The following is a 25,770-nucleotide window of genomic DNA, read 5'->3' on the forward strand; positions in this document are numbered from 1 at the left end:
TACAAAACCATGGCTCATAGACCATAGTTTGCCAACTTCCTAGCTGGGACATAGTCATTACTCAATGAATGTCAGCCTCAGTGACAAGCAGGTTCTTCTTTTGTAAGTCCCTAGCTTTTGACTGAAATAAACTTGGTGGCAGCTTTCTCTGAAGACCTGCAACCCTTTCACTACTCTCGAAGAACAGTCTGGAAAGCATACTTGGAAAGATTCCTGGTAGGAAAGCAAAGACATCTCATCCACAATGACACAGGCCAGTGGTGCATCAAGAGAAGGTGGCCTAGTGGTGCGGATAGTGGGCTTGTGGCTGTAGGAGTTTAAGGAGCTCATTCATGTCTCAGCCTCAGTTTCTCTCAGGAAGGAAATGGAGATAATACTATTCTAATAATAAAAGTAGCTCACATTATTGAGCAACATGAGGTGATTTATTGATATAAATTCACTTAATTCTCATCATAACACTGTGGGTGCCATGGTTATTTATTTATTCCCATTTTACAGACAAGAACATTGAGGCAGATATGTTAAATAATTGGCTCAAAGTCACAGAGCAAGGCAGAAACAGTCAGAAGTCAAACTTGGGTGATTTTAACCCCCTTTTTTTTTTTTTAATTTATTTATTGGACAGAGAGAGAGAGATCACAAGTAGGCAGAGAGGCAGGCAGAGAGAGAGGAGGAAGCAGGCTCCCTGCCGAGTAGAGAGCCTGATATGGGGCTCGATCCCAGCACCCTGGGATCATGACCTGAGCCGAAGGCAGAGGATTAACCCACTGAGCCACCCAGGCACCCCTAACCCCCTTGTTAATGTTTAGCCTGTTCTTTTAAACTTCACACTCTACTGTAAAGGCTGCCCTTCTCCATTCCCCTCACTTGTTTGTATTTTCATACATCGGGCAACCCATCCATCCATCTGCTGGGTGGGTGCTACTGACACACAACGGACGGGACTCTGGTCTGGCTGTCCAGTGTCCCCAAAGGTAAAGAGGGTGGCAGAAAAATCAACCAACAGTATCCCATGCATAACTGAAGTCTGAGTAGTGTCAGGAGGGACACAGGACAGGGAGTTGTTGGTCCTAGATGTTGGTGGGGGGTATTTGTGAAGGATGGGGAGAGATATTAGGAAAAAGTCATAGAAAGTACCATTTGGGGGTTGGGTCTCTGAATTTCTTGGCTTGGCATTCAATGCTCTTCACAGCTTTGACCCAGTTTGCCTTTCCAGCATCCGCTCTTGCCTCTTTGCCTACCCAAAGCTTTGTTCCCATAATATCAGACCATTCATGATACTTCCCAAAAGTCAGTCCATGGACAAGTACAGCAGGGATGAAACTTTCACTGCCACGTGGCAAAAAGTGAAAGAGGGTCTGTGAGTGACTCTTTCATCAGGCTCTGTTCAATGGGAATAACATACCTTCTTTGGTGTGTTCTTCTTAATCTGTAACTGTAAAAATACTTTCTTTTTTAGAGATGAAGTGAGAATAGAATAGATAGTAGGTTTTTTTCTGTTAATTATTTCACTTGCCCCCGCACCCCAACAATAGTTGCCAACACTTACCATTTTCTCAAGATAGTGGTCTGTGAAATGGCAAAGCCCGTGACCACTGTGTTTTTGCTCTAGCTCACAGAACTGTTAACCCGGTTTTAACCTTGGGATCCACTGGCTATGACTCTCTCTTATACTGACCCCATCAGAAATTGCTTTGGGGGTCTCAGCGCTTCCCCAGCCCACCCTTTTCCTATGTGTGGCACATACTATTGGTCTGTCTTCCCCAGATCCAGTGCTCACCCCTTTCCCTTTGCAGAGCCTGTTGCCTACCCCATGATCCAGCTGTCAGATGCTTGGTTCCTCCAGACTTCCTGTTGAGTCAGACCAGTAAGCCCTTGACCTACTTCATACATCTGGCCTAACCTCTGACTGTTAGCAGGAGAAAGAGACCGGATCACTTCTTTAAAAATATACTTGCCTGGGTGGCTGAGTCAGTTAAGCGGCTGACTTTTGATTTTAGCTCAGGTCATGATTTCTGGGTCCTGGGCTTGAGCGCAGGGTGGGGCTCTGCACTCAGCGGGGAGATGGCTTAAGGATTCTCCCTCTGCCCCCCCCCCCCCCGCTCACCCTCGGCTCTCAATCTCTCTCTCTCTCTCTCAAATAAGTCTGAATTTTAAAATAGGCTTTTTATGAAATATCTTTAACATTAATGGAAGTACAGAGATTAATGTAATAAATGCTTGTGCCCACGACACTTGGTTCGGCCAACTGAATATCGCTCCATTCCTTTCAGATCTCTTAATCCTTTGTTTCAAATAAAACATCACAGCACTCCAGTCTCTAAGTGCCCTTCCCGGCCTCATTTAACTTTCCTCCCCAGAGAAAACTTTTAAACCAAAGTGAGCACATTTCTATATTGTTACTCCATGGGTAGGAGCCTAGGAATAACAACGATTTTAAACAAACGGTAGCAAACTCCAGGAGTCATGGCGAACTTCCTTTATTGTAATTCAAGATTGTGTTTTCTGATATTTATCCATGAACCTTGACATCCTTCATATAAACCTGCATGAAGTATGGGAGAGCTCTGGACTCTTCTTTCCTGTTGATGGACTTCTGGACTGTTTCCGATTTGGGGACATTGCCCCCAAAGCCCTGCTAAGTCTTACCCCTCTCACCTTGAGCAACTTGAACTCCCTTTTAATAATTTCTCTGATATGTCTGATGAGGCCTGAGCAAGGAAGAAATGCAGGGCAGTGAAGAAAAAGTGAGGCCAGCAGCACCCCCTCCCACCTCTGCTCAGGGGCAAGGCTGAGTCTTGACTGAGTAGAAAATGACACTTGGCCACTGGAGGGACACAGAGGTGGTCTCTTGTTCAGAAGTCAGTTTCTGATTTATTTCCTCTGGACACTTTGCCCCAGGGCCTACCCGCCTGGGCTTTGCCAGCTCACTCAGCCTGGGGACTGGAGGCAGGCGTGATCTTCCCAGGATATCGCTGCCGTTGGAGATTTGCAAAGACTTTTCCATGGATGCTGGTAATTTGCACAAAGTCCTCTGTGAGTTTCAGAAGTCAGTTTCGAAGCCAAATAATTGAGGCAGTTTAATTTTAGCTCTTCAGTTCTCCTTATAAAAGTGAGCTGTTTATGAGAAATCTAAAAATTTTCCTTCCCCCAGAAGAGTGATCTTTCAGGCCCGAAATAATCTCATGCGGCAGCAGACTCATGGGATAATACACGTGAGGTCGATCAAAGGGCTTGTCCCAAGTTTGCGGTCCCTAAAATTAGCCCTGTTAACTTCAGCATGAGTTCCAGGCTGGGCTTCTCTAGGCTTGCTCTCTTTCTGCCCCAGTGACTGGGGGTTCGGGCCCCCCATCAGCCACACACTTCTGATCCTGCTTTCATGGCAGGTGGCCACCCTGGGCCAAAGAGCTACAGGTTGGCAGGAATGGGTGGAGGAGACGTCTCCCCGACCCCCTAAGCTTCTGACAAGGCTTAAAATGTTCCCTCCCAGAGAACCTACTTAAGGACTTTTATAAGCCATTCTTTCATGTCTCTGCAGGGCATAGGACAGGAATTCTGAGCAATCTGTATGTAAATTAAAGCCATTTTTTGCTAACATGTAGCTTTCACCATGTGACACTTTTGTTTTAAAACTTACTAAAGGCTCTTGAGGCTGACTGTAAAACGTTGGAGCTCTTTGGCTTGACCTAGACTGCCCTCTGTCCCGACTTTCCTAGAGACGGTCTTATTACTTCTGTCCCCTTTCCACCGTCTAGTTTCTTGTGACACGGAACTACATACTTTCTCCCGCTGCATTCGCCCCTTTACACTCTCCTGTCTTCACACCGCTTCCCCCCCTGCCCAGAATGACCCTCCTTCTCTCCTCCATCCTTAAATTCCTATTCATCTTTCAAGACCCAGGTCAAATGCCCCATCTCTTGGCGACACCCATACCCACACTTAGCCCTCTCACCCATCTGTATCATAGTCTTTCCTAAGTTGGAGTGTCTGCTCTCTAACTGGACTGCAATTTCTGTGGGGGTAGGATGCCTGTTGTACTCATCTCCCAGGACAACACAGAGCCCCATGATTTGGGAGTTCTGGAATCCAGCAGGCTTGGGCTCATGCCCCAGTTCTAGCAAATATTAGCTGTGTGACCTTGTACGGTCACTTCACCAGCTTTAACTTCAGACTTCACATCCATAAAATGAAGAGGTATCAACTTCATAAGGAGATCATAGGGATGCAAGAAAGGACCTGACGTATACAGTAAATGCTTGATCAATGTCAGCCACATTGATGGGGTTATCATTGACTTTTGGCACCGAGCATGGCTCCAGGGACAGAGCGGGTGCTCAAGCAACATTAGCTCCGTAAACACTCGCTGCCTGATACGGTGAGAATTCTGAGGGGTACCTGAAACATCTAAGTATTTTGGATACTTTGACTTGTGTTCCAGTGCCGGGTCATGTCCTGTGATTTCCCTCTCCATCAGAAACTGCAAACTCTGCGGATCACTCTTTTTTTTTTTTTTTAATTTTATTTATTTATTTGACACAGAGAGATCACAAGTAGGCAGACAGGCAGGCAGAGAGAGAGGGAGAAGCAGTCTCCCCACCGAGCAGAGAGCTCGATGCGGGGCTCGATTTCAGGACCCCAGAATCAAGACTTGAGCCGATGGCAGAGGCTTTAACCCATTGGGCCACTCAGGCACCCCTGCAGACCACTCTTGACCGTGAGCACGAACACTTTGCAGTTCTGGAACTCTGGCAGTCATGACTCTGGGGGCTATGAGATCCCGTGCTTCCTCTTTCTTCATCCGACTTTAGATTTTTGTGACTTTTTCACTGGATCCTAGGGAATTTTAAATACAAATTATCACATCACCGAACATCCTGGTATGACAGCTGCTGCTTCATGCAGGGTTCAGGAAAAAATGATGAGTGCACTTGGAGATATTGGCAATGTACTTGGGGATCATTACCAAAGAGGTGCTCTTTGAGAATATGAATACACTTAGAAAACTAAAATACTAATTCTTAGAATTTGACCCATGCCTATGGGATGTGATCCTTCCCACGGATCAGATGTTAAGACGCATGCCCAAAGAATTTTCCATTGCTGGCACATTGATGACACAGCTTCAGGTTATGTCTTTCTTGAGCAGTAACTATTCATTTGGGAGTTAAGCCCTTATTTACTCAGATAAGATAAAATCCCTGCAATTTGGGTGATGGTTTATGGTTTACTGTCAGAGGCAGGCCCCTGGCTAGGGTGGCCTCCACCATTAAAAGATGGCGCCTGGCTAGTTGCCAGGTTAGGATTGCCTCGTGAGACTAAGCAGAATGCCCAAAGAGGAAGTAAACAGCATTGGTTGCTAGCGAAGTTGTTCGTTTAGGTGCACAGCCTGATTCGCTCCCTGCTGTACCCTGCTTGCTGATTGGTCATGTAAGCGTATATAAGTGTGTAGACTTGCGGAAATAGAGAGAGAAGATGCATCCGAACTGGGGCTTCTTGTCGTCCTTGCGTGTCGAGGGCGACAGTTTACCAATAAATCTAACTTCCATATGAATTGCTGGCAAGAGGATGGATCCGCACACCCACTGGGAGCGCTAGGTGTAGAGCAGGTAGCTTATAACACAGTTTCCAATTCCTGTCTCCCATCTCTTATGACATTGCTGTCACTCTTTCCACTCATCCACATGCTATAATCACCCAATACATTGTTACTGTTATTAAAGTTATCTTTCAGATCAATCAAGAATAAGGGGACTACTGGAGGCACCCCCTATTCCACGATTTCAGTTAACTGCAGTCGGCTGCAGTTGGGAAGCAGATGAACGGATGATCTTCCTTCTGTTCTGTCATCAGAAGGTCAATAGTAGCCTAACGTGATGTTGCAACGCCCCTGCCGTCTACCTCACTTCATCTCATCATGGCGGCACGTCATCATCTCCTATCACCACAAGAAGGAGGATAAGTCCAGGATGATTGGCGCCTGTTTTGAGAGAGAGAGGGAGAGAGACCACATTCACACTGACTGTAATCACAGTATATCCTTATCATTGTTCTATTTTAGTATTACTTGTTGTTAATCTCTTAGTGAGATTTTCTTTATAAAAATCTCTAATTTCTCATAGAAACTGTATCATAGGTGTGTATGCATAGGAAAAACAGTGTTTGTAAGTTTTTAAAAAATTTTATTTATTTATGACAGAGAGATAGCAAGAGAAGGAACACAAACAGTGGGAGTTGGAGAGGGAGCTGGGTGCAAGCCTTAATCCTAGGACCTTGGGATCATGACCTGAGCTGAAAGCAGATGCTTAACAACTGAGTCACCCAGGAGCCCCAGTGTTTGTAAGATTTGGTACCTTCCTTGGTTTCAGGAATCCACTTGGGGGTCTGGGAACAGATCTTCCCCAGATAAGGGGGAACTATTGTAACAGATTCTATTTTATTATTTATGAAAGCCTGCATTCTTTTATTTGCTGTATTTATTCCTTCCCCAATTCTCTTCCTTTCATTGTGTCATCCTAAATTTCTGGCCTGTATTATTTCCTTTCTCCCTGAACTTCTCCTACAAATGTTTCTTGCAGGGCAAGATGCTACTGCTGATTTCCTACTATTTTTATTTGGGAAAGTTTTCATTCCTTATTTACTCTGAAAGATAATTTCACTGGATAAGGATTTCTTGGTTAGTGGCTTTTTTCTTTCAATGTTTTGGACACTTCATCACATTCCTTTTGCTCACATGGCTTCTGAAGTGATGCCTGCTTTAATTCTGACCTCTGCTGCGTGGTGCTCTGGGATTTCTGAATCTGTGGTTTGCTCTCCTTCATCAGTCTGAAAAATTCTCAGTCCTTATCGCCGCTGCCTTTCTTGTCTTTCTCACTGTATTCTCACATGGTCAAGGAAGAGAGATCTGGTACCTTCATCCCCTTATAAGGGTACCAATCCCATTGCTATAGATTGAAAATTTGGGTTCCCCTGCAAATGTATATGTTGAGACCCAGCCCCCATTATGGGTAGTATTTGGAGGTATAGGTTTTTGGGAGATAATTAGGTCATAAGGGTGGAGCCCTCACTAATGAGCTTAGTGCTTTTATTTGAAAAGGCCCAGACAGGGGCACCTGGGTGTCTCAGCTGGTTAAGCACCGACTGTTGATTTCAGCGAAGGTCTTGATTTCAGAGTCTTGAGCCCTGCTTTGAGCTCTGCGCTCAGCAGGGAGTCTGCTTGAGATTTTCCCTTCCTCTCCCTCTACCTCTCCCTCCCCTCCAGGTCTCTCTCTCTCTCTTTCTCAATCTTCCTCGCTAAAATAAATAAAATAATTAAAAAACCTGTCACCTATCCTGCTAACTGAGGTGAGAGAGGGAAGATGGTTATCTGTGAACCGGGAAGGATGGAGGCTGTACTAGACCTTGAATCTGCCAGCACCTTGAGCTTGGACTTTCCAGCTCCAGAATTGTAAGAAATAATTTCTGTTGTTTCTAAGTCGTCCCATCTGTGGTATTCTGTTATCACAGCCCAAGAAGGCCAACACACCGTCATGGCGGCCCCAGCTCCGTGACGTCATACAAACACAATTACCTCCCAAAGGCTCCACCTCCAAATACTACCACATTGGGGATTAGGGGTCCAATATATGAATTTTGGGGAGACACATTCAATCCAGAGCACCCACAGTCCATGCACCCATCACGTGAGAGGTGTCTCCGTTCCTGGAACTCCCCATACTCTTTCATATCTCCAAGTCTCCTCCTTCCGTGTAGAATTCCCTTCCCCACTTCTCAACCTTCCAACTCCATCTCAAATATCATGTCAATGGTGTAGCTTCCCCGAGCCTCTGGGGAGCACCAGTCATCCCCTGTCAGCACAGAACTGGAATTCTCTCTCAGCACCCCCTCCCACTCTCAGGACTAACCGGGAGCCCTTTGGGAAGCAGGGGCTGACTCCACTTTGTTTCCTTAGGAACAGTAAGTCAGATAAAAGTTGAATTCAGACCCCGAGGACCTCTTTACCATTTGTTGTGGCTTCTTTCCTCTGCTACTTGCTGCTCAGAGGCAGGAAGACTGCACTAAAATTTTTTCCTCTCTTCTTTCCTATTATCAAGTCATCCCCACATTGTTATTTATTTATTTTTTTTTTCCTCAGAAATTTGGGTGAAAGCCTACCTCTGTAGAGTTCCATCCTTTCTGGGCTCCTGCATTCCTGCCTTGACATGTATTATTAACCGTCTCTGAAAACATGTTCCTATGCTTGTTTGGGCTCCCATCAACCAGACAACTGCATTTATGCTGAGGAACTAAATTTAGTTTCCTCTGTAGAAGTTTAAGTGCCATTTAGAGCAACTATACAACTAATTTGAGGTGGCAGTTTCAGCCTCATGTAGAATTTGCCATCACAGCAATGTGGAAGATGAATGCGTCAGCTGACTGCTCCCTTACTCCCCCATTCAAGCTGCCACCATTGCTGGCAGGTTCGATCCTTCGTCTTGTGCAAAAGAAGCCAACTTCATTTTCTCTATGGGATTTGATGTCCAATGAAAGCCCGAGTTGTAGATAGAAACATCAGTCCAAAAACTCAGATAAGTAAGAAATAGAGCTTTATAATTTAATTTTTGATGCTAAGCTTCCCATCTGACTAGGAGAAAACTTCACTTTGACCTTTCTTTGTAGGTCCCAGCATGTGTGTAGGGTTGGGATCTTATGCAGGGTCAAGGAGTGGTCTATACAGGTTAACATCAGGTGATCCCTAGTTTCTGTCTCAGGGTCTGTTGGATCTGGTGAATCCTGCCTACTTTTGTTTCATGCTTACACTGGGAAGTCTTCAGGAAGGCCTTCTGTTGGCTCTTCCACCATTTCTTCAGGGTCTTGCTGCTTCCCTGCCGTGGTGGTTCAAGTGGTACCAGGCCCTTGGCCACAGATTCATCTCCTTCCCTCATGCCCAGGCTGTCTCTTTCTACTCTGAGGTGAGGGAAGCCTTGCTGTCAAATCTTCTTTGATCAAGAAGCTCTGTTTAAGCCCCAAGTACCTTCCTGTTTAGGTCTTCTAGAAAACTCTCCTAGCTATTTAATCACAGTAACTGGGAAGTCTTGTAGGCTACTTCTCTCTTCCCAGAAACACACCATCCCTGAGGCAATGAGTCAGCATACAGCTGACTACTTGCCTGAATAAGGGAAAGAAAAATAGGAAGAAAATAATGCAGATTCGTGTTTCAAAATCTTACCCAGCCGTAATCAGGTGGCAGGGTGTCTTAGTGGACACAGAGACATTTTCTCATCTCAGCCTCAATAATATCCTGGATCAAAACTCCCCTGAGAGCAGACAAGCTTTCTTTTCTGATTATGCATGTTCAGATATGATGTAAATGATTTTGGTTCATGCTCATTGATTGTGACACTAAATTCCTCGTATAAAACATAGACTTCTATCATTCATGTTTCATATCATCCCAGAGTAAAAATGTGAGAGAGGGACTGTCGAGTCAAAGGCTGTACATTTACTCTGACAAAACACTTGCTGGTTTTCTCTCCCAGGGCTTTCTCCAATGGTTACTTTGATCAGTTGTACATGAGACACGCATCTCTCTCACTCTCTCAGGAGAGAGAATCAGTATCATGTCGCAAGTGTGTTGGACCAGGGAGCCTTTGACAAGGTGATGGCTCCCAACATAAAAAAATACAAGGGTCATATAGTCATTGACTTTGAAGAAGCCAGGCAGATTCTCAGTTGAGAGCTAAAAGGAATGTTTAGATTTAATGGAAATTTGTTGGTTTCAAACAAAAAGAGAGAAGTATAACCATGTTAAGTGGATTTTTGTAAAATCTTGACTTGGAATTTCAGCTAAACCTCAGAGTTTAGAGAAATCCCTGGTAAGGACCCTGCCTCCTCAAGAGAGGCACTGGGCAGAGTCCCACTCACCAATAACTCATTTTTCAGGGACCAGAAATAAATAGAAATCCAATGGAGAAGACCCTTTGAATTTAAGTGAAAAGGGCAATAAGGGGAGACTTGGAGATCTTTTCCAGAAGGGAGCTTCACACCTCATCTCCAGTCACCCCGGTCGATTTTTGCTCAGTTGCAGAATATCCCAGGACCAGATGTTGCATAAGAAAGGGTTCAAGTGAAACTGACCAGTATACCCTGAGATTGGCAGCCCCAGACCATCACCTGGATGAGTCTCAAGGATTTTCCTCTCAGGAAGGAAGGTGGGAGGGAACTAGAAGAGAAGGAGGTACAAGTTCACTGCCTGTTGAAGCAAAGGATTGTGAGTTCTCACCGGTCAGGAAGAAACTTGAGATAGCCAGCTGAGTGCCATCTTGAAAAGACTTGCTGATAGAGTTGAATGTCATTGGAGGGGATCCCAGTAGAAAGACTGCATGTGAACCTCCAGGGCAGAAAACTACAGACACCTTGAAAGGACCAGGAATCACTGTGTGTGTGTGTCTGTGTGAGAGAGAGAGAGAGAGAGATTGAGAGATATATAGAGAGAGGGAATGAAGCCACGGCAGAGGGCACTGGCCACCATAGGAGCTCCAGAGAGCACCAGTTAGCCAAATAGAAATTTACCCCATTCCTATGGCCCCTTTTTTTCCGTAAGTAGACCCCAGAGGGCCTCTGAAACACCGCTACTGGGAGAGGGGTTTTGGAGCAGGCCTGAGAAGTGGAGAGAGTAGCTTGGCCTAGAGGAAAGACTGAAGCTTGCTTGCAGCATCTGGAGTGCTAGAATGCCTGAAAATTCCACCAATACCCAAAATGAGTTGGGGGGAAAAGACAAAATAGTTAAGAGGGCTGCCTGAGGTTTGGGTGGGAGGAAAAATAAAAGATATTTCCTGATTGTACTTTTCCAAATTCAGTCTATTTCAACATCCAGTCCTGGCAGCTAATGGGGGAGAGGGGCAGCTAGAGACATGGCTACTTAGAATGAACGCCCACTCTGCATAGGGTGCCATGATTATCACCCAAAGGAAGAGCATGTTACCCCAGGGCCCAGGGCCATTGGGAATGGCAGAGTCATTGTGATATAATAAGAAATATATATACTTGGTTGCTGTCCCCGGTCCCTATGACATGGAACTCCTAAAAGCTGTAATTTCCAGAGTGATAAGGGTGGTAGGAGCACCTTACATAGAGCCCCGAAATCCCTTGGAAATTCCTGGGTGTTGAGAGCATCTTTTGTTTTAATGTGGTGACTCTTTGTGGGCTCTTGGAAAACTTCAGGATGAGGGCTCTTCACCAGAAGGATCAGGACATGATGGGAAATTCAGCTCCATGCCCTCACCTTCTTATAAGATTGAGTTAATAATCAACTATGCCTGTATGATGAAGCCACCACAAAATTCCCTCAACTCTTGTGTTCTGAGAGCTGTCAGGTTGATGACCACAATTCATGCCAAGAGGTTGGCACAATCCAATTGCACGGGAATGGAAGCTCCTTCGCTCGGGACCCTTCTGGACCTCACACTATCTACCTCTTTATCTGGCTGTTGATTTGGATCCTTTATGATGTCCTTTTTAATAAGCTGGTCAGTGTTTAATTAAGTATTTCTCTGAGGTTTGTGACCCCTTACAGCAAATTCTTGACCCTGTGGGGGATGGGTATGGGAAGGCCCAAGTTTGTAGCCAAGTCTGACAGAAGTGTGGGTACCCTAAGGACCATTGCTTGTGATTGGCCTCTGAAAGGAGAGCAGTCTGGTGGGAGTGAGCCCTTCACCGTGGAATCTGATGCCAATTCCAGGTAGTTGTATCAGAATGGAATTAAATTCTAGGACATCCAGGGGTGTCTGGGTGGCTCTGTCGGTTAAGCATCTGCCTTGGGCTCAGGTCATGATCCCAGAGTCCTGAGACCTAGCCCCTGTTGGGCTCTTTTCTCAGCAGGGAGCCTGCTTCTCTCTCTCCCTCTGCCTGACATTCCTCCTGCTTATGCTCTCTCTCTCTCTCTCTCTCAAATTAATAAATAAAACCCTTAAATTCTATGACATTCAGTTGTTTTCTAGGGAACTGGAAAATTGATTGGTGCAGGGAAGAACTCCCATATTGGTGTCAGAAGCGCTGGGAGTAGAGACACGGGTTTTCTTTTAGTTATCTTCTTTTGTTGCCAGGTTCCCAGTCTACACCTACCAGCCAAATCCAGTCCCCAAGGCCTACCAGGAGAACTTGGACATTAGGGCCATGTCTTCCCTTGTCAGTTTCCACAGCGGCCAGTTAGTCCTGGTTTCATTCACTAATTTTCCCTCAGACTGTTAAAATAGACTCTTCACTGGCTTCCCCAATTCAACCTCTTCTCCCCAGTAAAAAACATGATATTCCAGATATTAAAAAGGAGGCAGAACCACCTGCGAGTAGTTGGGGATACATACATGTAAGTGACAGAAATCCCCCATCTAGGGATCTGTCTGAAGGAACAAACAAAGCACAAGCAATGAGATGTTAGTTTTAAAAAAGAAAAGAAGGGGCACCTTCATGGCTCAGTGGGTTAAAGCCTCTGCCTTCTGCTCAGGTCATGATCCCAGGGTCCTGGGATGGAGCCCCACATCTGCTCAGCAGGGAGCCTGCTTCCCTTCCTCTCTCTCTCTCTCTGCCTGCCTCTCTGCCTATTTGTGATCTCTGTCAAATAAATAAAAATAAAATCTTTAAAAAAATTTTTAAAAAAAGAAAAGAAAAAAGAGATCATTTCAACATTATTTATGCTAGTGAAAGATATCAGAAATAACCTATGTCCTGTAAGAGAATGATTAAACAGACTATTGGATAGCCACTAAAACAATGTTGCAAAAAAAAGAATTAAGGATATGGAGATAAATGCATAGGAATAGTAAAAGTAAAAAATCAGCTTAAAATTTTTGTGCAAAATGAATGACTTCTTGTCCTGTGCATATGCGCACAGGTGTGTGAATATACGTCCAGAGAAGATAGTGAAATATACATGTCAAGAGTTAAATGATGCCCGTGGCAGGATTTAGGAAAGACTGGTCATTCCTGTCCCTGTCTTTGTACTTTTCCACGTTTTGGGCTTCTTTCCAGGGGCCATCTTCTCTTGGGTAATAAAAACAAAACCACACTCGAGTTATTTGTCATGTAAAAATTTCAGTGGTGGGCACCCTCACACCTTTCTGGTGGTTTTGTCCTAGGTGGGGTAAAAGCATTTTGCAGGCAAATCCTTCATGGGATTTGATATTTACTAGGTAGGCTGAAAATAACACACTGAGGAGGCCAGGGAGCAGCTCTTAACCTCGTTTTAGGAACAAGTGTCTGAGAGAGGCAGTGAGTCCAGATTCTGCCCCTGTTCAGCCAGTGGGAGGCCAGACCCGAGGCTACTTTGCTGCCAGCATGCCTATCCAACATCGTGAAGAAAATTACCAGGAAGACAAGAGGTGGTTTTCAGGTTAATTGGTGCTCCCAGCAATTGGACACAAGAGGTCTAGGTTTCAATTCTCCTCTTTCTTCCCTACCTATTAAAAGAGCTGGACATCACACGAACCCATTTCATCTGTGCATACCTTGAAGGGAGCAAGGGGAATAAAGCATATTCGAGAGAGGTTTAAATATTTCCAGAGAAATTGAATACCTCGTTCAGAGAGGGAGGGGCATTTTTTCTGTCCCCTGGAAATACTCAATCTTTTATTTTTATTTTTTGGATGAAAATATCTATCTTTCATAAATTTTTCAAAGTGCTTAAGTATATCATGTCTTTCTGTGAGTGGAATTCTAGTATATGTATTCTATGACTTGCTTCAGTGCTTTTTCCGTGTTAATGCAAGTAGCTAGAAAAATTCATTTTTCATAGCCATATACTATTCCATAATTCCATAATTTATCTATTTCATTTTGGGGGGACTTTTTAAACAAAATTTTTAATTTATTTTTTATTTTTTATAAACATATCATGTATTTTTATCCCCAGGGGTACAGGTCTGTGAATCGCCAGGTTTACACACTTCACAGCACTCACCATAGCACATAACCTCCCCAATGTCCATAACCCCAGCCCCCTCTCCCAAACCCCCTCCCCCCAGCAACCCTCAGTTTGTTTTGTGAGATTAAGAGTCACTTATGGTTTGTCTCCCTCCCAAACCCATCTTGTTTCATTCATTCTTTTCCTACTCCCTTAACCCCCCATGTTGCATCTCCACTTCCTCATATCAGGGAGATCATATGATAGTTGTCTTTCTCTGGTTGACTTATTTTGCTAAGCATGATATCCTCTAGTTCCATCCACATCGTTGCAAATGGCAAGATTTCATTTCTTTTGATGGCTGCATAGTATTCCATTGTGCATATACCACATCTTCTTTATCCATTCATCTGTTGATGGACATCTAGGTTCTTTCCATAGTTTGGCTATTGTAGACATTGCTGCTATAAACATTCGGGTGCACGTGCTCCTTTGGATCACTACGTTTGTATGTTAGGGTAATTACCCAGTAGTGCAATTGCTGGGTCATAGGGTAGTTCTATTTTCAACATTTTGAGGAACCTCCAAGCTGTTTTCCAGAGTGGTTGCACCAGCTTGCATTCCCACCAACAGTGTAGGAGGGTTCCCCTTTCTCAACTTCCTTGCCAGCATCTGTCATTTCCTGATTTGTTAATTTAAGCCATTCTGACTGGTGTGAGGTGGTATCTGATTGTGGTTTTGATTTGTATTTCTGTGATGCCAAGTGATGTGGAGCACTTTTTCATGTCTCTGTTGGCCATCTGGATGTCTTCTTTGCAGAAATGTCTGTTCATGTCTTCTGCCCATTTCTTGATTGGATTATTTGTTCTTTGGATATTGAGTTTGCTAAATTCTTTATAGATTTTGGACACTAGCCCTTTATCTGATATGTCATTTGCAAATATCTTCTCCCATTCTGTCAGTTGTCTTTTGGTTTTGTTAACTGTTTCCTTTGCTGTGCAAAAGCTTTTGATCTTGATGAAATCCCAATAGTTCATTTTGCCCTTGCTTCCCTTGCCTTTGGCGATGTTCCTAGGAATGTGTTGCTGTGGCTGAGGTCGAAGAGGTTGCTGCCTATGTTCTCCTCAAGGATTTTGATGGAGTCCTTTCTCACAGTGAGGTCCTTTATCCATTTTGAGTCTATTTTCGTGTGTGGTGTAAGGAAATGGTCCAATTTCATTTTTCTGCATGTGGCTGTCCAGTTTTCCCAACACCATTTATTGAAGAGGCTGTCTTTTTTCCATTGGACATTCTTTCCTGCTTTGTCGAAGATTAGTTGACCATAGAGTTGAGGGTCTATTTCTGGGCTTTCTATTCTGTTCCATTGATCTGTCTGTTTTTGTGCCAGTACCATGCTGTCTTGATGATGACAGCTTTGTAATAGAGCTTGAAGTCCGGAATTGTGATGCCACCAATGTTGGCTTTCTTTTTCAATATCCCTTTGGCTATTCGAGGTCTTTTCTGGTTCCATATAAATTTTAGGGTTATTTGTTCCATTTCTTTGAAAAAAAAAATGAATCATATTTTGACAGGAATTGCATTAAATATGTAGATTGCTTTAGGTAGCATAGACATTTTCACAATATTTATTCTTCCAATCCAGGAGCATGGAAAATTTTTCCATTTCTTTGTGCCTTCCTCAATTTCTTTCATGAGTACTTTATAGTTTTCTGAGTATAGATTCTTAGCCTCTTTGGTTAGGTTTATTCTTAGGTATCTTATAGTTTTGGGTGCAATTGTAAATGGGATTGACTCCTTAATTTCTCTTTCTTCTGCCTTGTTGTTGGTGTAGAGAAATGCAACTGATTTCTGTGCATTGATTTTATATCCTGACACTTTACTGAATTCCTGTATAAGTTCTAGCAGTTTTGGAGTGGAGTCTTTTGGGTTTTCCACATATAGCATCATATCATCTGCAAAGAGTGATAGTTTGACTTCTTTGCTGATTTGGATACCTTTAATTTCCTTTTGTTGTCTTATTGCTGAGGCTAGGATTTCTAGTACTATGTTGAATAGCACTGGTGATAATGGACATCCCTGCCATGTTCCTGACCTTAGTGGAAAAGCTTTCAGTTTTTCTTCATTGAGAATGATACTTGTGGTGGGTTTTTCCTAGATGGCTTAGATAATATTGAGGTATGTGCCCTCTATCTCTACACGTTGAAGAGTTTTGATCAGGAAGGGATGCTGTACTTTGTCAAATGCTTTTCCAGCGTCTATTGAGAATATCATATGGCTCTTGTCCTTTCTTTTATTAATCTATTGTATCACATTGATTGATTTGCAGATGTTGAACCAACCTTGCAGCTCTGGAATAAATCCCACTTGGTTCTGGTGAATAATCCTTTTAATGTACTGTTGAATCCTATTGGCTAGTATTTTGGTGAGAATTTTCACATCTGTGAAATCAAGGATATTGGTCTGTATTTCTCTTTTTTGATAGGATCCTTGTCTGGTTTGGGGATCAAGGTGATGCTGGCCTCATAAAATGAGTTTGGAAGTTTTCCTACCATTTCTATTTTTTGGAACAGTTTCAGGAGAATAGGAATTAGTTCTTCTTTAAACGTTTGGTAAAATTCTCCCGGGAAGCCGTCTGGCCCTGGGCTTTTGTTTCTTTGGAGATTTTTGATGACTGTTTCAATCTCCTTATTGGTTATGGGTCTGTTCAGGTTTTCTATTTCTTCCTGGTTCAGTTGTGGTAGTTGATATGTCTCTAGAAATGCATCCATTTCTTCCAGATTGTCAAATTTGCATAGGGTTGCCCATAGCATGTTCTTATAATTGTTTGTATTTCTTTGGTGTTAGTTGTGATCTCTCCTCTTTCATTCATGATTTTATTTATTTGGGTCATTTCTCTTTTCTTTTTGATAAGTCTGGCCAGGGGTTTATCAATTTTTTAATTCTTTCAAAGAACCAGCTCCTAGATTCATTGATTTGTTCTATTGTTTTTTTGGTTTCTATTTCATTGATTTCTGCTATGATCTTTATGATTTCTCTTCTCCTGCTGGGTTTAGGGTTTCTTTCTTGTTCTTTCTCCAGCTCCTTTAGGTGCAGGGTTAGGTTGTGTAATTGAGACCTTTCTTGTTTCTTGAGAAAGGCTTGGACCACTATATATTTTCCTCTCAGGACTGCCTTTGCTGTGTCCCACAGATTTTGAACCGTTGTGTTTTCATTATCATTTGTTTCCATGAATTTTTTCAGTTCTTCTTTAATCTCCTGGTTGACCCATTCATTCTTTAGAAGGATGCTGTTTAGTCTTCATGTATTTGGGTTCTTTTTAAATTTCCTCTTGTGACTGAGTTCTAGCTTCAGAGCATTGTGGTCTGAAAATATGCAGGGAATGATCCCAGTCTTTTGATACCGGTTGAGACCTGATTTAGGACTGAGGATGTGATCTATTCTGGAGAATGTTCCATGTGCACTAGAGAAGAATGTGTATTCTGTTGCTTTGGGATGAAATGTTCTGAATATATCTGTGATGTCCATCTGGTCCAGTGTGTCATTTAAGGCCTTTATTTCCTTGTTGATCTTTTGCTTGGGTGATCTGTCCATTTCAGTGAAGGGAGTGTTAAAGTCCCCTACTATTACTGTATTATTGTTGATGTGTTTCTTTGATTTTGTTATTAATTGGTTTATATAGTTGGCTGCTCCCATGTTAGGGGCATAGATATTTAAAATTGTTAGATCTTCTTGTTGGACCGATCCTTTGAGTATGATATAGTGTCCTTCCTCATCTCTTATTATAGTCTTTGGCTTAAAATCTAATTGATCTGATATAAGGACTGCCACCCCTGCTTTCTTCTGATGTCCATTAGCATGGTAAATTGTTTTCCACCCCCTCACTTTAACTCTGGAGCTGTCTTCGGGTCTGAAATGAGTTTCTTGTAGGCAACATATAGATGGGTTTTGTTTTTTTTATCCATTCTGATACCCTGTGTCTTTTGATTGGGGCATTTAGCCCATTAACATTCAGGGTAACTATTGAGAGATATGAATTTAGTGCCATTGTATTGCCTGTAAGGTGACTGTTACTGTATATTGTCTCTGTTCCTTTCTGATCTACTACTTTTAGGCTCTCTCTTTGCTTAGAGGACCCCTTTCAATATTTCCTGTAGAGTTGGTTTTGTGTTTGCAAATTCTTTCAGTTTTTGTTTGTCCTGGAAGCTTTTTATCTCTCCTCCTATTTTCAATGATAGCCTAGCTGGATATAGTATTCTTGGCTGCATCTTTTTTCTCGTTTAGTGCTCTGAATATATCATGCCAGTTCTTTCTGGCCTGGCAGGTCTCTGTGGATAAGTCTGCTGCCAATCTAATATTTTTACTGTTGTATGTTACAGACTTCTTTTCCCGGGCTGCTTTCAGGATTTTCTCTTTGTCATTAAGACTTGTAAATTTTACTATTAGGTGACGGGGTGTGTACCTATTCTTGTTGATTTTGAGGGGGGTTCTCTGTGCCTCCTGGATTTTGATGCTTGTTCTCTTTGCCATATTAGGGAAATTCTCTCTAACAATTCTTTCCAATATACCTTCTGCTCCCCTCTCTCTTTCTCCTTCTTCTAAAATCCCAATTATTCTAATGTTGTTTCATCTTATGGTGTCATTTATCTCTCGAATTCTCCCCTCGTGGTCCAGTAGCTGTTTGTCCCTCTTTTGCTCAGCTTCTTTATTCTCTGTCATTTGGTCTTCTATATCACTAATTCTTTCTTCTGCCTCATTTATCTTAGCATTGAGAGCTTCCATTTTTTATTGCACCTCATTAATAGCTTTTTTGATTTCAACTTGGTTAGATTTTAGCTCTTTTATTTCTCCAGAAAGGGCTTTTATATCTCCTGAGAGTGTTTCTCTAATATCTTCCATGCCTTTTCAAGACAGCTAGAATCTTGAGAATTGTCATTCTGAACTCTAGATCTGACATATTACCAATGTCTGTATTGATTAGGTCCCTAGCCTTTGGTACTGCCTCTTGTTCTTTTTTTTGTGGTGAGTTTTTCCACCTTGTCATTTTGTCCAGATAAGAGTATATGAAGGAGCAAGTAAAATACTAAAAGGGTGGCAAAGACTGTGGGACTTTTTTTTAAAAACAGGTTTTCTCCCTTACACAAAATGCTGTTTTGGACTGGTATGCACATAAGAATTTATTGAGAGTACATACCTAGAAATAAAATAAAAATGGTTATAAGTGATACGGTTCTTCAAAATAATTAGGAAACCCTAAATCATTTTCATTTATCAATTTACACTGCCAATTATCCTCTTATGATTGTTCCTACTTCTCTTTGGTCTTCTCCTCATCAACTTTGTAATTCCAGACTTTACCTTTTTTCAGTTTTTGCCGACATAGAGGGGGTGCTTGTAACTTACACATTCTTTATGATGGTGGGTCAAGCAACTTTCCACATGTTTGTGACTCATTTGTGTTTACGGCTCTCGGAAATACTTGTCAACTGCTTTGCCTGTTTTTGCTGTCAGGTTGTTTGTCATTTTCTTGGTTACAGGGAGCAGTTCTCCATTTGGTTGAAGATGACGATGAGCTATGTATCTATCTTTATGCCACTCTAAACTGTCTGACTGTAGCTTAGAGATTTTACTGATGATGCTTCTGGTGATGCCCAACATAGAGACTATGGCAAGGCTGTAGCATGCTGGATTGTGGCCAAATAAATCTGTTCACCTTTGTTTAGCTGCATTTTAGCTCTGTAACCATGAGCCCCACAACTTGATTCCTGTTATTTCTGAAAGATTCTCTATGTATTATATATAACAATGGTATTCAACTCATGAGGATACCATGAAGAATAATGTATTATAAAGGACATGAGAAATAGCAATTATTGAATATATGGCAAATAATAGTAATAATCATAACCACAGCAACCACACCAGGGTGATCCTCCCCCTGCCCATAATGAGGAGGGTGGACAGTCCTGGACAGAACCACTCTGGGAGTGGCTGAAGATGTCAATGGTTACTCCATTCTGTGTCTTTTCAGACCAGTCTCTTCCCAGTCTCACCGGTGAGACAAAAGCAGTTTCAGATACCTCTTTATGGGATATACATTCTCCAGATCACATTAAATAATCTGAACTGGAATATTGGCTCATGAGGACATGAGCTATGTCATGGCTGCTGCTGTGTCCCCAGGAACTAGAACAGATCTGGACACATAGTAAGTGTTTACCAAATGTTTCTTGAAAGAATGGATGGGAGAATAATTTAAAACAGCAGTGCTCAAACTTTCTATCACCAAAAAACTCCCCCAGAGGATTTCTTCTGTGGAAATGCCCTGCTTTAGAACAGCATCCCTATCACTGAGCTTGAGTAAGAAAGAATGAAAAGAAAGAATTTAGTTTCCAATTTAGAAATAACACTGAACTCTGCCACTGGATAATCTGATAGGTGGAGATAGCCCATGTGATCGAATCTTAGCCTCAGGCAAAGCCCTGACGTCCTCATTGGCAAGCACATCTTGATTTCAGAGACTTCATGATTTCCAGTAGATTTCTTGTAAACATAAAAATTGCCCGAGGATCCTCTTTGCATTTCCCAACCTCAGTGTGCTTTAGATAATGAAAACTTTCACCAACCAAATATTTTTATTGTTATTAATGATTCTCAGTTTAGAGCTGATAAAGAATATTTTCATGTCACCTGGAGGCAAGACCTCAGTCATTTTCAGTTCTGTCAGTCATGTGCAGCATTCCGGAGACTATCTGGTAAGAAACCAGAAAAGGTCATGAAAACTCTGGTACATTAACAGGAGAGGAAGGAGGGATGAATCAGTACATGTAGAGCTTGGGGCAGTCAAAACTAGGGATGGTTCCCTCCATTCAGAGGATGGGGGAATCAAACATGCAGAGAGATGGTCAGTCCATTTAGAGGCAGGAGCTTGTGATACTGCAATTTATAGTAAATACATATTTGGTCTTCATCCTTCCTTCTGCATAGAACTCCTAAAACTCTTGGAATTTCCTAATTGCTGAGAGCTACAAAGTTGTCTTCTGTTGTGTTAATGAAGCATCTTTTGGATCAAAGCTCAACATGGGGGCTGTTTGCCAGGAGAACCAACCTTGCTGTTAGTGGGCTGCATAACTTTAGTTCCTTTCCCCTGACCTCCTGGGAAGGGACACGGATTTAGTCAATGGTGTTGAAAAGAATTTGCCACCCCCAAATAGGTCTCTTTGGCATTGAATTATTTTAGGCTAATTATTTTTAAGAAATAGCAGGCATGAGAAGAGCTCTGAAAACTGGGAAGAAGTTGTACTTTTCTAAAAGACATTTACATTTATAAGGAAAATCTCCATTCATAAGGGTGTCTCCCTCTCTGTACCTGGAAGAGAAGGGTGACTAAATCTCTAGAAGGCCACGGTTTAAATCTGCATAACAACCTTACCCTTATTTACTGTGCTTTTCCTGGTAACCTTCTGTAACTGGCTTCTCTTCTGCCCCCAAACATTTTCTTTTCTCTTTATCTGGAGATGTTATTGAAGGCAATGGCTTGGACCATTTCAGGTCTGGAGATGTTATTGAAGGCAATGGCTTGGACCATTTCAGGGAGTGACTCAGTTTTCCCGGGTCTCTCCCATGCATGTGGGAGGTTTACACGTTGTTAAACTTCCATTTGTTTTTCTGCTAATCTGTCTTTTATTCTAGGGGGCTCTCAGCCAAGAACCTGAAAGGGTAGAGGGAAATTTATTTTTCCTCCTCCACAATGCCTATGTAGTGCAGCCTCTATAAAAACCCCAAAGGACAGAGTTTGGGGGAACTTTTGGGTTGGAGAGCATGAGAAGATGATGCCAGGAGGGTGACTTATTAGAAGAAAAAAAAAAAAACTGCACACTCCTGCCCTATGACTTGTCCTATACATTTCTTCGATCTGGCTCTTCCTTTCATATAGAGTAAAACTTTTATAATAAAACTGTAGCCTCATAAGTACAACACCCTTCTGAGTTTTGTGAACCACTCTAGCAAATCAAACCCAAGGAGGGTGCCGTGAGGATCTCTCATGTATAGCTGGTCAGTCAGAAGCACAGGTGACAACTTGAACTTGACCACTGAGTCTGAAGTGTGTGTGGGGGGAGGGGCAGTCTTGTGGGACTGAACCCTTCCTCTGTGGGATCTGATGCTCTCTCCAGGTAGATAGTGTCAGAATTGAGTTGAATTGTCAAGTGCCCAGCTGATGTTGGAGAACTGTTAGATGTGTGGGGAAAAACCCGCACATGGAGATTGGGTACCAGAATATTTAGGGCTCAACTACTTTGAAGGCTGTACAATTTCCAGGAATTCCCCCAAGAGATAAACACAGACTTATTACTATTTTAGTAAAGTGTATCTTTCAAGAAATAATTTTGCTCTCTGACAGTGGAAAAGTGTCACTTAATAGCGGTCCATTGCCTTAATCGACTTTTGTAGAACATTAAAAATATGATAACAAGTACATAGTGGCTACTTGAAAAAATGTGTATGATACAATATAAAACTAAAATGTCAGAATGCAAATACCAAAATTAAGGTAGCTGGCTATCCATTCCCAGAGACTAGCCTGACTCTGATCTCCGTTCATCCATGGCTGAGTGATCCAAGGGCCCAATCCCATGTTGAGCTGCTGGAACCGGAATGCTGGAATAAGGTCTTTGCAGATGGAAGAGGGGATGAAGCAGCCTCTGGATCAGGCCCCTATGTAGAGCTCCCTGATTCTGATGAGGGGTCAAGTGAGGATCTCTGGATCTTTTCATAGAGCTGGGGTACTTCCCAATAGATGAGGACCTCATGTCCAGTCCTTCCTATGGCCTGGTGGACCAGCTCTTCCTCTGCAACCTGAGACCTTCCTGATTCCCAGGGGCATGGAATGGGCCACTTACTGAGTGCCTACTGTTTGCAGGCAATTCACCTTCTTCATCCCTTCAATCCTGACCAAGCCCTTTGGGACGGGTGTTCTTTTTCTCCCACCCAATGGCTGAGAAAATAGAGGCTCACAGACTAGAGAAAGCTACTCCAATGTCCCTCTGCTAGCAAGTGAAGGGATTTAAACTCTGGTTTCTAATTCTGTGCTTTTCCTACTCACGCTTAGACCAGATACAAAATTGGAGGATTACAATAATGCAAACAAGGACAGAAACACGCACAGATGGGAGGGAAAAAGCCGGAAAAAAATAGACCAAAATGTTAGTGGTTCTCACATTGGGTGCTGGGACTGGGAACTTTTTCCTTCTTTTCCGAGTTTTCCTAATTTTATATAATGTACAAGGAGGGTAAAAGGAGACCACAGTCGGCTCCCGGGAATATCTAGGAACTGGGGTTTGGCAGGGGGGTGGTGTCCTGGAGGCCGGTGTGGGTCCCTGAGCCTGTGCAGTTGTGCTGGAGACTTTTCCCTGCTCGTTTTCCATGATTCACCTCACTCCAGAGGCAAAAAGGCTTCTCCCTTCGAAAGGCACTGTGATTTAATCACAAAAAATAGCTGCTCAGGAAGATCGGCATTTTCCATCCCTCATATTCACTGTCTCTCAAATCAAACAGCTCAGTGAATCACTAAGCAAGACAGTATAATAGAAATTCTGTCGGTTTAAAAACCCACCTCTCTCCCACGTGCCTCCCAAGTTAGTTCTGCCTGTGTTGATTGATCATGATGGAAATACTTCTCTCCCCCTATTATTATGCTATCGAGTGTGTTGATAAAGACTTGGGAGCTCAATTCCTCTCCCGGTTAGAAGCAAGGACGAAACTAGCATTTATCCAGCACCTGTTCAATGCCCTAAGTTAAGAGCTTTTAATACGGTATTTCATTCATAACCAGGATGGGGGAGAGGCGTGGTATTGCCATTCTCCAGGTGGGGAGACTGAGGCTGAGGGAGACATTCAAGGGTGTGTGGCCCAGTGGCCACACTCTCAGCCCTGACATCAGCTAGACTGGGTATTGACTGCCTGCTCCGCTTCTGTGACTCAGGCAGATGGCTCAGCTTCCCACGGCCCCAGGTCCCTCATCGTTGAAGCAGGACAGTATAGCAACACATGATGATATTTCTTTAATGTCATTAGCAAAATGACATTTAAAGTGCTCTTTTCATAGGGCTGGGGCACTTCCCAATAGATTTACTCAAGAGATTTGAGGCTTCCTTTTGGTTTTGTGAATTGAATCCTTTTCTTTCCCCATTGTGTTTTGAATGGGCTATCGATTGTCATTTTTTTTTTTTTATGTTAACTCTACCACAGGGACCTAAGCTCTAGGAGGGGAGACATTTTATTATGTTCACTGCTGTGTCCTAAATTCTTAGAAAAGTGCGTGGCATATAGTAGGTACTCATTAAATATTTGTTAAGTGGGTGGATCTGGCAAACTTACTGAATTCTTTTTTTGATTCTTATGGGTTTTTAAGTTGATTCTCTTGAAATTTTAATAGCAAATTGTGTGCAAATTGTGATGTTTCCCTTTCCAATAGTAATACTTTTTATGTAAAACAGTATGGGTCAGGGCAGACCCCTCTGCTGCATTAAGTAGGCATGCTTTTTGATATTTGAGTACTAAGTATGATGCTTTTGGGGTTTCTGATAGGTGCCTTTTATCAGATTGTGGAAGTCTCTTTCTATTCCAACTCTCCCCAGGCTTGTTTTTTTAATTTAATTTAATTTTTAAAAATCAGGAATGAGTGTTGGATTCAGTTTTTCATGTTTCTGGCATCTATTAAGATGATCATCTGTTTTTTTTTCCTTTAAATTTTTGATGCCATCTCATTAGCTATTGAAAGTGACAAGTATATAGACTAGATTAGATACATGGGGACGTGCAGATGGAATACTGTTTTTTTAAAATGCCCATGAAATAGTACGCACATGGCTGGCAGCCGTGGAAACACATTACTCTTCCTCTAGGAGAGAGAACCAGCTCTCCATCTGCCTGCCTCCGTTGCCATACCTTCCTGGGCCCTCTCCCTGAGTGGGGACTGTTGCTAATCTGTTTAGTTATACTTCAAGACATCTCCTGGGTCATGCTAACTAGGGAGCAGAGTGACGGTACATGAAGGGTCCCTCCAGACCCTGCTCCCTCTTGGGGGCCCTGAGCTCTGCTCCATGGGGTGGGGGCAGGGAGGGCAGCTGACCATCTCTTGATTGTCTGGTATCTGGCTCTTCCATTTGTTTCTTCCAGGAGACTGAAGTGTCCTGGAGCTGGAGCTGACCCCCAGTACAGCAGTCACCTTCTGTCCTCGACAGCGTCCTTCATGTGGTTTTAAGGGATGGTAAGAGCCAAGGTCAGAGGTCTCTTAGCAACCCCGCTTGCCTGGAGGGCCCTTCTCCACCGGTGGAAAGCCTGCACGCTGTGATCTGTTTGATTTCTGTCCCTTGTGCCTGAGTCTCCCTCAGAGACTTAGGGAAAAGTGGCTGAAAGGCAGGATGCGGGCTCCCTTGGGCTCCTAATGACAATACCAGGGACCTGAAGAGATGTTGAAGTGAAGGGCTCTAGGGACTAGAATAGTATCCTCCAAAAAGATAGGTTTCAGTTCTCACCAACCCCCACCTCCGCCCCGTACCTGTGACTGTGACCTTATTTGTTAATAGGATCTTATAAATGGAATTACTTAAGGATCTTGAGATGAATCATTATAGACAGTGGGTCCTAAATCCAGGAACTGATGTCCTTATAGGAAGAGAAAAGGCAGGGAGAAGGCCATGTGACGGGGGAAGTCAGAGGCTAGAACGATGGATCTTCTAGTCAAGGACCCGCAGGATTCTCGGCAGTCCCCGGAAACTGGGAGAGGCAAGAAGAAATTCTGTCCTAAAGCCTTCACGGGAGCTTGGCCGGGCTGACATCTTGATCTCAGATTGCCAGCATCCAGAAATGGAAGCCAGCAGATTTCTGTTGTTCAA

This window comes from Mustela nivalis (genome assembly GCF_964662115.1).
Source record: "Mustela nivalis genome assembly, chromosome: 3".
Taxonomy (NCBI): Eukaryota; Metazoa; Chordata; class Mammalia; order Carnivora; family Mustelidae; genus Mustela; species Mustela nivalis.